We start from the raw sequence: 14,938 nt of genomic DNA on the forward strand, positions 1-14,938 counted from the left end.
GTTGCCGGGTCCGTCAAGGTAGTCTCGGATGCATCCTCTGTTGCCACAATAGGATCGTCCTCGATGACAACCACGGGGACCTTGGCCCTCTTTGCCACTCTCTCGGCCAGAGTCCTGAGAAGGAACGAGGTTCAGAGGGAAGCGGATCAGATACAAGACAAGAGATAGCAAGAATCAAAGAAACTTAAGTACAACGAGAAGAAAGTCTTACTCCTCCTCCTCTTCTTCCTCCTCGTCGGAGCTCAGCGCGGAGAGGTCGAAGTCCGGCACCCTTTCCGCGCGATGAGGTGGAGGAGTAGGCTCCCTTGGACGCTTGGCGGGAGCTGCGGCAGGATCAGGAGTAGCGGCTCGAGAAGATCCCGCTGCAGTTGCCGGCGCGGCATGAGACGCTCCCGCGGCAACGGTGCTTGTCGCGGTAGAGCATGCCCCGCGGCGCTGCGGCTGTTGGCCTGCCTGCCGCCCTGCTGTGTCTCCAGTCTTGCGGAGGCGCCTTCTCGGTTGAGCTGGGGGCTGCACTGAGGGCCCCGTCTGCGGCAAGTTGCTCGAAGATGGTTGGCCACTTGCGCCCCCGGCAGGCTCACTCGCCTCAGCTTCGGGCTCCCCCTCGCCGACGACCTCCCCGCCAAGTTCTTCCCGGTCGGCAAGGCTTGCCGCCTCGGCCGCCTCTGCCTCCTCCAACGTGAAACCAAACTCACCCGCGGCGGCGGCCGCCGCCACCTCTTCCGCCCTGGTGGCGATGTACCGCATCTCGTCATCAGTGGTGTCGCGGGTGAGGAGCCTCTGCTCGTCGGCACGGATCGCCACCTCCACCAAGTTATCGAAGAAATTATGCACGGCGTCATCGGTAGGCTCCTGCCACGTTGGGGTAATCCCATGCGAGTCGCATTCTGGCATCATTGCGCGGATGCGGTCAAGCTGGGAGTTATTGCACAACGGCACGACGCCTTGCGGCAGCCTGAACCACTCCGGATGGTTGGAGTCGTGCTTGAACAACTCCTTGAGCATCCCGTCCAACTCCAAAACTGTGAAATTAAAATTGAGGCCTGGACGCAGCCTTATGATATCTGCCGGGCCCTCGAACAGCCAGGCGGGCCTCCCCCTCTCCTGAAGAGGGGCGATGCAACGGTGAAGAAAGTTCGCACCAACGGCCCCTACAGTAAGCCCGGCAAGCCTGAGCCGCAGAATCCGCGTGGTGGCGATCTTCAATCTGGCGTCATCCGCCGCTAGGACGCTCCAGTCGCCGCCACGCACTACTCGGGCTTGACGCAGGCTGGTGAATGGCTGCGGATCCGCGTCAACAATCCAGCACCACTCCGCCCTCCACTCATCCCACTTGCTGCGGAGCTCGCCTTCCAGATAAACCTCCTTCATGCCGACCCTCGAGATCCAGGCGATCCCGCCAGCTAAGGGCTCTCCCTTCTCGGCCCGGGGCATGAAGTAGTGGTGAAAGAGGGCGACATTTGGGTGGATTCCAACGAAATTCTCGCAGAGGTGTGCGAAAACCGCCATTGTCAGAACGGCGTTGGGGGTGAAATCAAGGAGATGAAACCCATAGGTATTCATGATGTCACAGAAGAAATCGGAGAAAGGTGGGCAAAGCCCGCAATAGAAGAACAGAGGGAAGAAATAGTATCCTCTGGGACACTTTTTCGAAGTAGAAGCTTCGGCGGAGAGTACCTGCGTGCACGGATGCGCCCGCGTCTCCGTCGACCAGAAGAGATAGAACTCCTCCCGCAGCGCCTTCGGGGTGAGCTCGGGGGGGGGGGGAAAGTGCTCGCTCCTTGTGCAGCGCCTCAAGCCGCAGCGCCTCGGCCGACTTCACGCTCTTCCCGGTCTTCGGAGCCATGGCAGAAGCGGTGGAGGAGGTTGGCGGCGACGGCGGCGACGGCGGCGGCGACGGCGGAGCGCTGCTCTCTTTCGGCTTGGGAAGCGGAGGGGAGCGGCGGAGCTTTCTGAAGAAGGAACCGCAAGTGGCGAAGGTGGGGGAACGGCCCCTGTTTCCCCTGCTTATAAAGAGGAGAGGCGAACGTTACACCTTTCTTGATTAAAGAATTTCCCACGATCTCTCCCACGACGCCGCGTTTGACGCGTGCCGTTACGAGAGGGCGCGGTGGATACGGAGTTAGATTTGGTATGGACCCAGGCCGCGCGTGCCCGTGCCCTGTTTTGGGCCTGGCCCAACAGCGCTCGGCACCGTGTGTGGCCCAGGCCCGGGGGCTCCTGTCGGTGTACTAAAGTAGGGGTACCTTAGTATCCCGAACTTGTGCATGGGCAGTCGCAGCACCCAGTGGCAGGGCTTGCCGGGCGTCCGCCAAGATCCTCCGTAGCTCGTATTGATGCCATTCAAGAACAAAGTGTTTTGGCTGAGAAGACAAGACTCCGGCAAGAGGAGCTTGCCGGGAAGGACAAGGCCCCGGCAAGAGGAGCTTGCCGGGAAGGGCAACCAAGGCATTTCAAGAAACTTGCCACGACGCGTCGCGCGTCCCGGCAAGACCCGACGAGCGACAAGCTTTCGGGTGCGACAAGACAACGACAGCGGCAAGGCGCTTGCCGCGGCGAAGCCCCCACTCTGCGCCCATGCTCCAGCGCATTCGTCGACGTGTCGCCACGGGACCATCCCAGGAGCACGTGGCGGGGCACTGTGCAGCCAAGCGGTGCGAGGTGGCAAGTGGAGATGACTAGAAGGCCATCGTGGCAGGCGGTGGCGCCCCTAACGGTCGCTTCTCCGCACTGTTGGGCAAGGCGGACGGGCATTAAATGCGCTTGTCCCCTGCCGTCAGAGTTAGGTAGGGTGCACTGTAGATAGCAGTTGTACCAACCACCTTTTTTACTTTTATACCCCTCTCTGCGTTTCCACCTATCGGTGACCCCTTTAGCCTATAAAAGGAGGCCCATGCGCAACGTACAGGGGGTTGGACTCCTTCGAAAACACAGAACGCTCACGCTCTTGAGAAAGAACATAATACCACCACAAAGCAGCAGTAGGAGTTTTATCTCTCCAGAGAGCTCCGAAGCTGGGTAAAATCCCTCGCGTGCTTCGCCTCGATCTGCTCTTCGTGCGCTCTCCGCTCCCTTGCCGGACCGAAAGGGGCCCTGCCCCATAGGTGTTCGTTTCCCATGACACCCACCCCCGCACCCGGAGTAGTACACCTGAATACTCCCCATTTTCTATCCCCACCACAAAATAGACTTCTCCACGGCACCGCAGCCTTCATGCTCCTCCCCTTCTACATCGGCGCACTTGTCCACCGCAACGCATCTGCCTCATCGACGACCTCGTACGCTGCATTAGAGCCGGTCCACCGTCGTCATTGTACATGGAGCTTCTTTCCCGCCACCGTCTTCCACGGTCTCGGATCTACTTCCCGGAAGCCGACACCAAGCGCAGAAGCACCACCATCGTGAACAATGAACTGGCTCCCGTTGCCGACCATGACTCACAGAGGCCTCCGCGACCATCATTCTCCTCCTCGATTGGTAATGTGTGTATTGAATCACTTAGCAGTACATGTGCAGTTCCAATTTTGTTCATACCTACCCTTCAAATTTCCTGGGTGCTATTGTTCCCGTAAAAGTAATTGGTTATAGCCTCCATTGTCCAACATAATATCAGCTTGTAATTGTGCGTTGCTCCTGTATCAGACTGTGCTTGGGTAGGTTTTTCATCTGCAACCAGTAGTGTGGCAAATGATGGAAAGTTTTTTAGAACTAGCAAGTGCACGCATCAAGATGCATTTGTATGAGTAGTTTATCTTGTGGGAGAAAAGGATGAACGAGGGAAGGCCTTATTTGCAAATCTGGAGAGGGGTGTGGGTATCTTTTTGCAAAATTCCCATTGTTTCCTTCCTATCTGTCAGATATAAATCGTACGGCCTATATTGCAGGAAGGCGGGCACACCATAATCACCAACTCTATTTTTTATAAGAGTACAGAGAGAAAAAAATTAGACAGTAGAGAAGTAGATATAAATATTAAATATAAAATAAATATAACAGTAGAGAAGAGAGTAGAGATGGCAGAGACGTCGGGAAAGGATCACGCGCGCGCGGGAAAAAGCGGCCGGGCGTGCGCTAGTTTTGGCGCGCAGCGTCCGGCGCGCTTTATAAATCCAACGCCCTCCCACCGCTCTGTGCCTTGCCACTGCTCTCTCCCTTCTCTGTACATCGCCACCGCTCTCTCCCCGCTCTTTCTTGCCTCGCCGCCACCGCGCCACCATGCCGCCGCATCGCCGGGAAATTTGGGGATACCGCGGCGTCTGCGCGCGCCCCTCCTGCGGCATCTCCGCCGAGATCCGGTTCCGCGGGATGCGCCTCGGCCTCGGCAATTTTGACACCGCCAACGAAGCTGCCCACACGTACGATGCGACAGCATGGCGCCTCCAGTGGCCTCATAGAACATTGAACTTCCCCAACGTGTCGATGCTGGAGCGGGCGCAGGAGCTCGCGCCTCTGCCGCGGCTTATCACCAACAAGGATTGTCGCAACAACCAGAGGCGGGAGCACTGTCTCGGCATCTCCGAGATGGATGTGGAAGCCATGGCATTGTGGTGCCAATGCTTCCTGCAGGACATCATCAACAAGCACGAGTTCTATGCGCAAAGGAGGCGGAAAGGGGTAAGAGGAGGGCGAGCGAGCCGCCTATCGCGAGGACAAGCGTAGGCAAAAAGCGGACGATCAATTAAACATGAGGCTAGGAGCAGCGTCGCCCTGGGAATCAGACGATGATCAGTATCTTCACGCCTATAGTCAGACGTCGGAGGAGGACATCATCGAGGAGGAGTCAGACAACGAGGAGTAGTTGAATTATCTTTTTTTTATCTATCTATGCTGAGAACTATCCTCTACTCTCTAGTCTTTACTCTCTATCTCTACTTCTCGATCTCAGCACTGTAAACGCTTTTTTAAAGCGCCACGCATGGCGATTCTGTTGGAGGTGCTCTAACATGGCAGACGAGTGCATTAATGTTGCCCACAAGATGCGCGAGTATTACTAGTAGTATATTTTTCTTGCCATGTTGAGATTTTAAAACCACGAGTGCGAACATGCAGAGGAGCAATGAAGACCAAACACGGGATATTGGGGACATCTTCAAGGAGCTTGGCAAGTTAAAGAGGAGCTGCACCGAACCTGTAAAACGAGCTTTGGTAAGTAACACCCTTTCAATTACTTTCGTTTAGCCTCGTGTTCTTCGGTGTGTATATTTGTAGTTTCTGATTCTCTTAAGCCTCGTGTTCTTCGATGTGTAATAAGAAGAGTCTTAATTGTCCTAATGCTTTCATTTTAGCTTGATGTAGGAAGTGGGTGTTCTCACCTTGTAGTCTGTTTTTATATTTTTTCTTTTTGAATTCACTTCTCTGAGTTTTGTTTATCTGGCTTCTACTAAATGGATCTGGGTTGCTCTGAGTATTGATCTAAAAAAGAAGTAACTTCATGTCAGGATGCAGTTCCTACGAGGAGGGAGGTATGGTCAACCTCGAGATCATGTTTCCAAAATGAGGCTGGATTACACACAAGGTGCCAGTTCCCTGATGATGCTGGATTAGACACAAGGTGCAAATTCCCAGATGATATTGGTTTACACACAAGCTAGGTGGAGTCATCAGTTGCTCGTGTCCTCGTGGCTCTAGTAAAGGCTGAAAGAAAGCGTGCAGCAGCCCTTGAGAATGTAGCTGAGTTCCTGAAGAAGTGAAAAGAGCAATCAGATGCTCTCTTCACCAAAGCCAAAGAAGAGATGGAAGAAGCCAGAAATAAGATAGCAGAGGCAGAGCAGGCTAGGCGTCTCCTGCTATCTAAAATTGTTATCAATACAAAATTTCCTTCATAATATCTAGGTTCAAATGTTTATCCTGTCAGCATGCCTGTTGTGATGTCTATGCATCTACTTATGTGGCACAAAATATATTTTTTCGGGTCATGTAATAACAGCAATTACTTTCCAAACAATAACAGACGAAGCATTGGACATGGTTGATACGTCTCCAACATATCTATAATTTTTGATTGTTACATGCTATTATATTACCCCTTTTGGATGTTTATGGGCTTTATTTTACACATTTATATCATTTTTGGGACTAACCTATTAACCGGAGGCCCAGCCCATATTGCTGTTTTATTGCCTGTTTCAGTATTTCGAAGAAAAGGAATGTCAAACGGAGTCCAAACGGAATGAAACCTTCCGCATCATGATTTTTTGGAAGAATATGATCCTGGAGACTTGGAGTTCACGTCAGAAGATCCTCGAGGCATCCACGAGATAGGAGGGAGCCCCCCCTGTAGGGCGCGCCCCCTGTCTCGTGGGCCCCTTGAGCACCCCCCGACCGACTTCTTTTGCCTATATATATACCTACATATCCTAAAACCATCAAATATAAAGATAGATCGGGAGTTCCGCCGCCGCAAGCCTCTGTAGCCACCAAAAACCTCTCGGGAGCCCGTTCCGGCACCCTGCCGGAGGAGGAATCCATCACTGGTGGCCATCTTCATCATCCCGGCGCTCTCCATGACGAGGAGGGAGTAGTTCACCCTCGGGGCTGAGGGTATGTACCAGTAGCTATGTGTTTGATCTCTCTCTCTCTCTCTCTCTCTCTCTCGTGTTCTCTCTCGTGTTCCCTCTATGGCACGATCTTGATGTATCCCGAGCTTTGCTATTGTAGTTGGATCTTATGATGTTTCTCCCCCTCTACTCTCTTGTGATGAATTGAGTTTCCCCTTTTGAAGTTATCTTATCAGATTGAGTCTTTTATGAGAACACTTGATGTATGTCTTGCCGTGTTTATCTGTGGTGACAATGGGATTTCACGTGTCTCTTGATGTATGTTTTGGTGACCAACTTGCGGGTTACACACATGAACCTATGCATAGGGGTTGGCACACGTTCTTGACTCTCTGGTAGAAACTTTGGGGCACCCTTTGAAGTACTTTGTGTTGGTTGGATGAATCTGAGATTGTGTGATGCATATCGTATAATCATGCCCACGGATACTTGAGGTGACAATGGAGTATCTAGGTGACATTAGGGTTTTGGTTGATTTGTGTCTTAAGGTGTTATTCTAGTACGAACTCTTTTATAGATTGATCCAAAAGAATAACTTTGAGGTGGTTTCGTACCCTACCATAATCTCTACGTTTGTTCTCTGCTATTAGTGGCTTTGGAGTCTCTTTGTTGCATGTTGAGGGCTTGTTATATGATCTATCTATGTTATTATTGTTGAGAGAACTTGCACTAGTGAAAGTATGAACCCTAGGCCTTGTTTCCTATCATTGCAATACCGTTTACGCTCACTTTTATCATTAGTTACCTTGCTGCTTTTATTATTTCAGATTACAAATACCTTTATCTACCATCCATATTGCACTTGTATCACCATCTCTTCGCCGAATTAGTGCACCTATACAATTTACCATTGTATTGGGTGTGTTGGGGACACAAGAGACTCTTTATTATTTGGTTGCAGGGTTGTTTGAGAGAGACCATCTTCATCCTACGCCTCCCACGGATTGATAAACCTTAGGTCATCCACTTGAGGGAAATTTGCTACTGTCCTACAAACATGTGCACTTGCAGACCCAACAACGTCTACAAGAAGAAGGTTGCATAGTAGACATCAATGGTATAGTTCACGCGCAAGCCCGACATTCCAAGTTCAACTTCCACATCAAACTCATGTTCACAGATATCTGCACATCCATACATAATGTCCACAACCATGATTCACTTCAAAGCCAAAAATATGTGAGTAGAGTTATAAATAAAGAAAAACCTCTAGTTCCTGCTACCAGTGCGAGCACAACAAGTCAAGACCATGCGTAATTAATTATAATTTGGTCATTTTTTGTGTTCTAAAATGCCGGCCGGTTCGCGGAAGGACGTGTTGCCGGCACACGCACGGATTCAATGAAGGCGGGCGGGGCAGTCTGAAGCCGGTTGCATGCGGCGGGGAGGCGTGTTCAGCCGGACCTGCAGTGAGTGGGGCCCTCTTGGCTGGCGCGCCGATTCAATGCCTGCTCTATGAGAGGTCGCGTCCGTGTCAGAGCAATCACTCCCACCAGTCCTTTTTTGTTTGGGTATAACAAAATCTCGTTTTCCATTCACATTTTACAAGTAAAATTCATGGACAAACTTTGACCCAAAATACAATGGGGACTAGTAAACCAGAACGGAGGTAGTAGTTTTTTTTATCAAAGAAGGGTTTCCCCCTTCCGATTTTCATTACTGAAAACTAGCATCTAAATCTAAACCATAGTATTTGCCCTAGAACTACCAGGTTCAACATCTCGCAGCATAAACCCATACAACCATACGCCAAGGAGGTACGTAGTACTATGAATTTAGTTTTCGCTCCATACCAATCGTTCTAAAAACTAATTAGTACTTATAACGCGCCATTGAAAATCGGAACTCTTAACCCCGCTAAAAAATTATATTTTAAACGTGGCTACTCGATTTGTGGCAACTGGCGAGCCACCGCCTACAAGTCGTTCACCTGTGGTCCCAACCATCAACTCCTACGGATCAAATTATCACGCGAGCTGACTATTCCTACAAAGGTACCTCCGAATGCAGCAATCGTGCACCTAGGGTTTTAGGGTTTATTTGTTAACATTGCCTTTACGTAACACTCATGTGTGCGAGACAGCGAGAGACCGACTGCGTGCGTGCGCCTCTTCTCTTCGTATATGTACTTATTCACCGTTTGTATGGTGTCCAAAAAATTATAATAACTACTTGCAATGTGCCAATGCATTGCCACACGATCAAAGTAGATTAATACATATTCACCGATTTGATAGGAAAAAAGTCTAGTTTTGAATTACGTATATCACTAAAAATATGTTATGTTTCACTCAAAACATATTCCTTTGGCGGTTTTGATGAGATAAGGGAGGAATGTTGTTGGTTTCAAGATTCGAGAAGTGGTATATGTCTAATTTCTACTCTTACTAGCAAGATGCCCGTGTGTTGCACGAAACATCAAGATCTCGTGGGAGAAAAGGATGAACGAGGGAAGGCCTTATCTACAAATGTGGAGAGGAGTGCGGGTAAATTGCCATAGTTTCCTTCCTATCCGTCAGATATAAATCGGACGGCCTATATTGCAGGATGGCAGGCCCACCATCATCACCAACTCTGTTTTTTTATCCCTACTCTTATAAAAAGCATAGTCGGTGATGATCGTGTGCCTGCCATCCTGCAATATAGGTCGTCCGATCTATATCTAATGGATAGGAAGGAAACTATGGCAATTTCGCAAAACGATACCCACACCCCTCTCCACATTTGCAAATAAGGCCTTCCCTCGTTCATCCTTTTCTCCCACAAGATAAACTACTCATACAAATGCATCTTGATGTTCCATGCAACGCATGGGCATCTTGCTAGTTGTTGCAAAAATCCCATGTGTGTGAGAGAGAGGGAGAGAGGAGGAGGACGGAGTGCATGTGTGACAAAGACACAAAGAGTGTGTGTGCGAGGTATCAGCTTAAAATGAGGCGATAGTGCGTGTGTGCATGATCGAGAGGGCATGTCTCAAGAAGAGAAGAAAAATCTGCATAGATACAAGGAGCGGGAGAGAGACATGTATGTGATAGTGGAAGCACGAGTGTGCGGGTGTATAAAGCTATCTAGAGGCTAGTCGATAAATGTTTGTGAGAGAAATACGAGTCGGGGGTGCGAAAGCGAGAGTTTTGTGTGAGAGAGAGATGGTAGTCGGGAAGGGGAGTGGAAGCAGGAGTTGTGTGTGTGATAGAGAGAGGGGGGAGTTTGTCTGATCGGTAAACAAATGAATAATGTCAGTCTGGGATGGAGACAAAAAGGAGACCGCAACAAATGTTGTGTCTACAGGAGAGAGAGTAATTTTAGTGGTATGAGTCATATCTAGAGACATATTGGGTGTGTGAGAGAATCCCATAGAGAGAAAGACAAAGTGAAAGACGAGTGGACACTTTGTGTGTGGCGGTGAAAAAGAAAGCTTAGGTACCTAGTGATACCAGAGAATAGTAGAGACGTGAGAGATAATGAAAACCGTGTAATGTATAATGATAGGGAGAGTGTGACACTTCTCAAGGGAGACGTCGAGAGACCATGTTTGCGAGGATATGAGAAAAATGAAGTGAGCGTGCGGGTGAGCTGGAGAAAATAGAGTGATAGCTACATGAAGGAGCATGCATGCGAGAGAGATGGGCGTGAAAGGAGTGAACATAAAAGGGATTCAAATATTTGAATTCGAGATGATGATACATGTAATCCATACTCGAACCAAAATTGATCTATCAAACATGCATACTCATATGAATTCACGCGCATCTATGTTATTTAATATGTAGATATTACTGATCCATACATTTTAGTAGAACATAATTTGGTTTAAATTTTTTGAATTCAACCTTATGATTTTGAGATCATTGTATTTGTAAATCATATTATACATATAAAGGAGCAGAATTCTTTGTTGTGCTTTTGAAAGTATATATAAAAAATGATGTATATAGAATTTTATTCCAATCGAAAATGGATCCCGCCCGAAAAAAATGGAATACCAACGGGATTTGAATTGAGTTGGCACAGTAAACGTGCACTCTGCAAAATTTGAACGGAGCGGGGAAAGTCGCAGTAACCGCCTGAAATCAAAATCTGCGAGATGGAAATTACTACTGCCTATCCCTCCCATGCAAAGCCCATCTGCTCGATTTCTATAGGTTTCGATAGGGGTAGGTTTGTAATTTCACTCAAACGTGACATAACTGCCTCTCACCCAGATTCATACACGGTGGGCGCCAAAACATAGTGTGTCCTCGGCCAAAATCAACTCCCTCACCGATTCATACACGATGGGCGCCAAAAACAAACTCTCGTCGGCAAATATTCGGTGTATACGAGATTACCATCCTATCCCCAACCGACTAATATTGTTGTAATGTAGGAAATTTGAGACGGGGGCTAAGTTTGTAAATTTCCTCGCATTTGAGACAAGCGCACCCTGAAGACATGGTTCCCCCCTTCCTCTCTACCTCCATTTCCCCATTCGTACTCCATGGGCGCCAAAACACCCTCTCCACCCCAGCCTCCTCTGTCCGCCACCCTATCCACCGCCATCCTCCTCCACCATGCCGGAGCTGATACCCCAACGCCGCCGTCCATTACAAGAGATCGACCTCTCTTATCCACGGCTTTGGACCGGGATCCTTGCATCTCGTCCTCTCGCTTCATCCCCGCTATCGTGCACCTTGCCGGCGCCGCTCCTATGACCGTCTCATCCACCGCGTCCTGCTGCCACCATCTACCCTCCTAGATCTACTTCCACGCCGCCGACAGCCATCGCTACCGCAGCACCGTCAAATTCTCAGCAGATGCATACACGGCGCCGCACCAGAGGCGGTACTCTTTCATATCTGCTCAACTTATTTATCACAGCAAGAAAATAGATCGCCACTGCTTTACTCTCATTTCTTGTCCATCACTTACTTGCTAGTTGAAAGCAAACATTGGTTGCGAAGTTGCCTTTGTCCGGTTTGCACCTTCAGATCCGCCATGGCACGCTCAACACTATACTCCCAATGCTTATGGTTTTCCCCGTTTATATTCCACACTAGTTAAATCACAGTAGAGTAAATTTCAAAATTGGGTCAGTCAATTTTTCAGAGCTCGTCGAAGTTCGCAGGTGCGAACGAAGGGGCTCGGGTGGGGTCGGTGGTTGTGGCGGGCCGTGGTGGGGCCTCGCCGAACGAAGAAAACTCGACGCGGGTGGGGGCGGGGGTGGGGGTGGGGGTGGCGGAGGAACACAGGCGATGGTGGCCGGTGGTTCGGCCGGCGGCCCGTGCGGTGTTCTGTATGGGAAGAATCAGAGACGAGGAAGAAGAAGGGTTAGGAGACGTAGGATCTTCATCCAACCGCCCGAAATGGTCGAGAGACAGCAGGGAGTTGCATTCTTAATGCGCCCTGGTTCATCATGTGTGGGCACTATGCAATGAACATTTTATTATCCAAAATCTGCTTGCTCTTCTTTAGCATGTTGCTCTTCCGTTCTTCTTTAATAAGTACTCTCTCCGTTCCTAAATACAAGTCTTTGTATAGATTCCACCATGGACTACATATGGAGCAAATGAGTGAATGTACACTCTAAAATGTATCTGGATACATCTGTATGTGATCCATAGTGGAAATCTCTACCAAGACTTATTTTGGAACGGAGGGAGTATGATAGTAGTACAGTATGTTCCTTGTAGTGAAGATGAGCAGGGACATTTGCAGTGTAGAGGTCTATATGGTCGGTTGTGATGTACACTTTGAACTCTTCAGGCCTCTTTGATTCATAGGATTTTGTAAACATGGGAATAGGATTTGTAGTGGCCTGCCCACTTGAATCCTACAAGAATAGTAAGGAAATGCGGGGAGCTCTGTCGCCTTTGAGAGTTACAATGATATTAACAGTACCGGACCTTCAGTTGAAGAGAGTTGGTATCCGAAGCCTTTCTAGCCGTACCGGCAATACTAGCACATATATTCCAGCAAGTTCCACTTTGCTGATTTTACTCTGATGCTTAAGGTTTTTGTTGGGGAACGTAGTAATTTCAAAAAAATTCCTACGCACACGCAAGATCATGGTGATGCATAGCAACGAGAGGGGAGAGTGTTGTCTACGTACCCTTGTAGACTAAAGCGGAAGCGTTGACACAACGTAGAGGAAGTAGTCGTACGTCTTCCCGGTTCAACCGATCCAAGCACCGTTACTCCGGCACCTCCGAGTTCTTGACACACGTACAGCTCGATGACGCACCCCAAACTCCGATCCAGCAGAGGTACGGGGAGGAGTTCCGTCAGCACGAGGCGTGGTGACGATCTTGATGTTCAACTGTCGCAGGGCTTCGCCTAAGCACCGCTACAATATGACCGAGGTGTAATATCGTGGAGGGGGGCACCGCACACGGCTAAGGAACGATCACGAAGATCAACTTGTGTGTCTATGGGGTGCCCCCCGCCCCCGTATATAAAGGAGAGAGGGAGGAGGGGGGCGGCCTAAGGGGGAGGCGCGCCCTAGGAGGGGGAAACCTACTCCAAGTAGGTTTCCCCCTTCTTTTCCTAATCCAAGAAGGAGGGGGAAGGAAGGAGTAGGAGAGGGGGAAGGCAAGGGGGGTGCTGCCCCCCCCCCTTCCTTGTCCTATTCGGACTCAAGGGGAGGGGGCGCGCCACTTGCCCTGGCTGGCCCCTCTCTTTCTCCAATAGGGCCCATCAAGGCCCATTACTTCCCGGGGGGGGTTCCGGTAACCCTCCGGTACTCCGGTTTTTCTCCGAAAACTCCCGGAACCCTTCCGGTGTCCGAATATAATCATCCAATATATCAATCTTTATGTCTCGACCATTTCAAGACTCCTTGTCATGTCCGTGATCACATCCGGGACTCCGAACAACCTTCGGTACATCAAAATACATAAACTCATAATGAAACTGTCATCGAAACATTAAGCGTGCGGACCCTACGGTTCGAGAACAATGTAGACATGACCGAGACACGTCTCCGGTCAATAACCAATAGCGGGACCTGGATGCCCATATTGGTTCCTACATATTCTACGAAGATCTTTATCGGTCAGACCGCATAACAACATATGTTATTCCCTTTGTCATCGGTATGTTACTTGCCCGAGATTCGATCGTCGGTATCCAATACCTAGTTCAATCTCGTTACCGGCAAGTCTCTTTACTCGTTCCGTAATACATCATCTCGCAACTAACTCATTAGTTGCAATGCTTGCAAGGCTTAAGTGATGTGCATTACCGAGAGGGCCCAGAGATACCTCTCCGACATTCGGAGTGACAAATCCTAATCTCGAAATACGCCAACCCAACAAGTACCTTCGGACACACCTGTAGAGCACCTTTATAATCACCCAGTTACGTTGTGACGTTTGGTAGCACACAAAGTGTTCCTCCGGTAAACGGGAGTTGCATAATCTCATAGTCATAGGAACATGTATAAGTCATGAAGGAAGCAATAGCAACATACTAAATGATCGGGTGCTAAGCTAACGGAATGGGTCATGTCAATCAGGTCATTCAACTAATGATGTGATCCCGTTAATCAAATAACAACACCTTGTTCATGGTTAGGAAACATAACCATCTTTGATTAACAAGTTAGTCAAGTAGAGGCATACTAGTGACACTCTGTTTGTCTATATATTCACACATGTATTACGTTTCCGGTTAATACAATTCTAGCATGAATAATAAACATTTATCATGAAATAAGGAAATAAATAATAACTTTATTATTGCCTCTAGGGCATATTTCCTTCAGTCTCCCACTTGCACTAGAGTCAATAATCTATATTACATAGTAATGATTCTAACACCCATGGAGTCTTGGTGTTGATCATGTTTTTCTTGTGGAAGAGGCTTAGTCAACGGGTCTGCAACATTCAGATCCGTATGTATCTTGCAAATCTCTATGTCTCCCACCTGGACTAGATCCCGGATGGAATTGAAGCGTCTCTTGATGTGCTTGGTTCTCTTGTGAAATCTGGATTCCTTCGCTAAGGCAATCGCTCCAGTATTGTCACAAAAGATTTTCATTGGACCCGATGCACTAGGTATGACACCTAGATCGGATATGAACTCCGTCATCCAAACTCCTTCATTGGCTGCTTCCGAAGCAGCTATGTATTCCGCTTCACACGTAGATCCCGCCACGACGCTTTGCTTTGAACTGCACCAACTGACAGCTCCACCGTTTAATGTAAACACGTATCCGGTTTGTGATTTAGAATCATCCGGATCAGTGTCAAAGCTTGCATCAACGTAACCATTTACGATGAGCTCTTTGTCACCTCCATATACGAGAAACATATCCTTAGTCCTTTTCAGGTACTTTAGGATGTTCTTGACCGCTGTCCAGTGATCCACTCCTGGATTACTTTGGTACCTCCCTGCTAAACTTA

Source organism: Triticum dicoccoides, chromosome 3B, assembly GCF_002162155.2.
Source record: "Triticum dicoccoides isolate Atlit2015 ecotype Zavitan chromosome 3B, WEW_v2.0, whole genome shotgun sequence".
NCBI lineage: Eukaryota > Viridiplantae > Streptophyta > Magnoliopsida > Poales > Poaceae > Triticum > Triticum dicoccoides.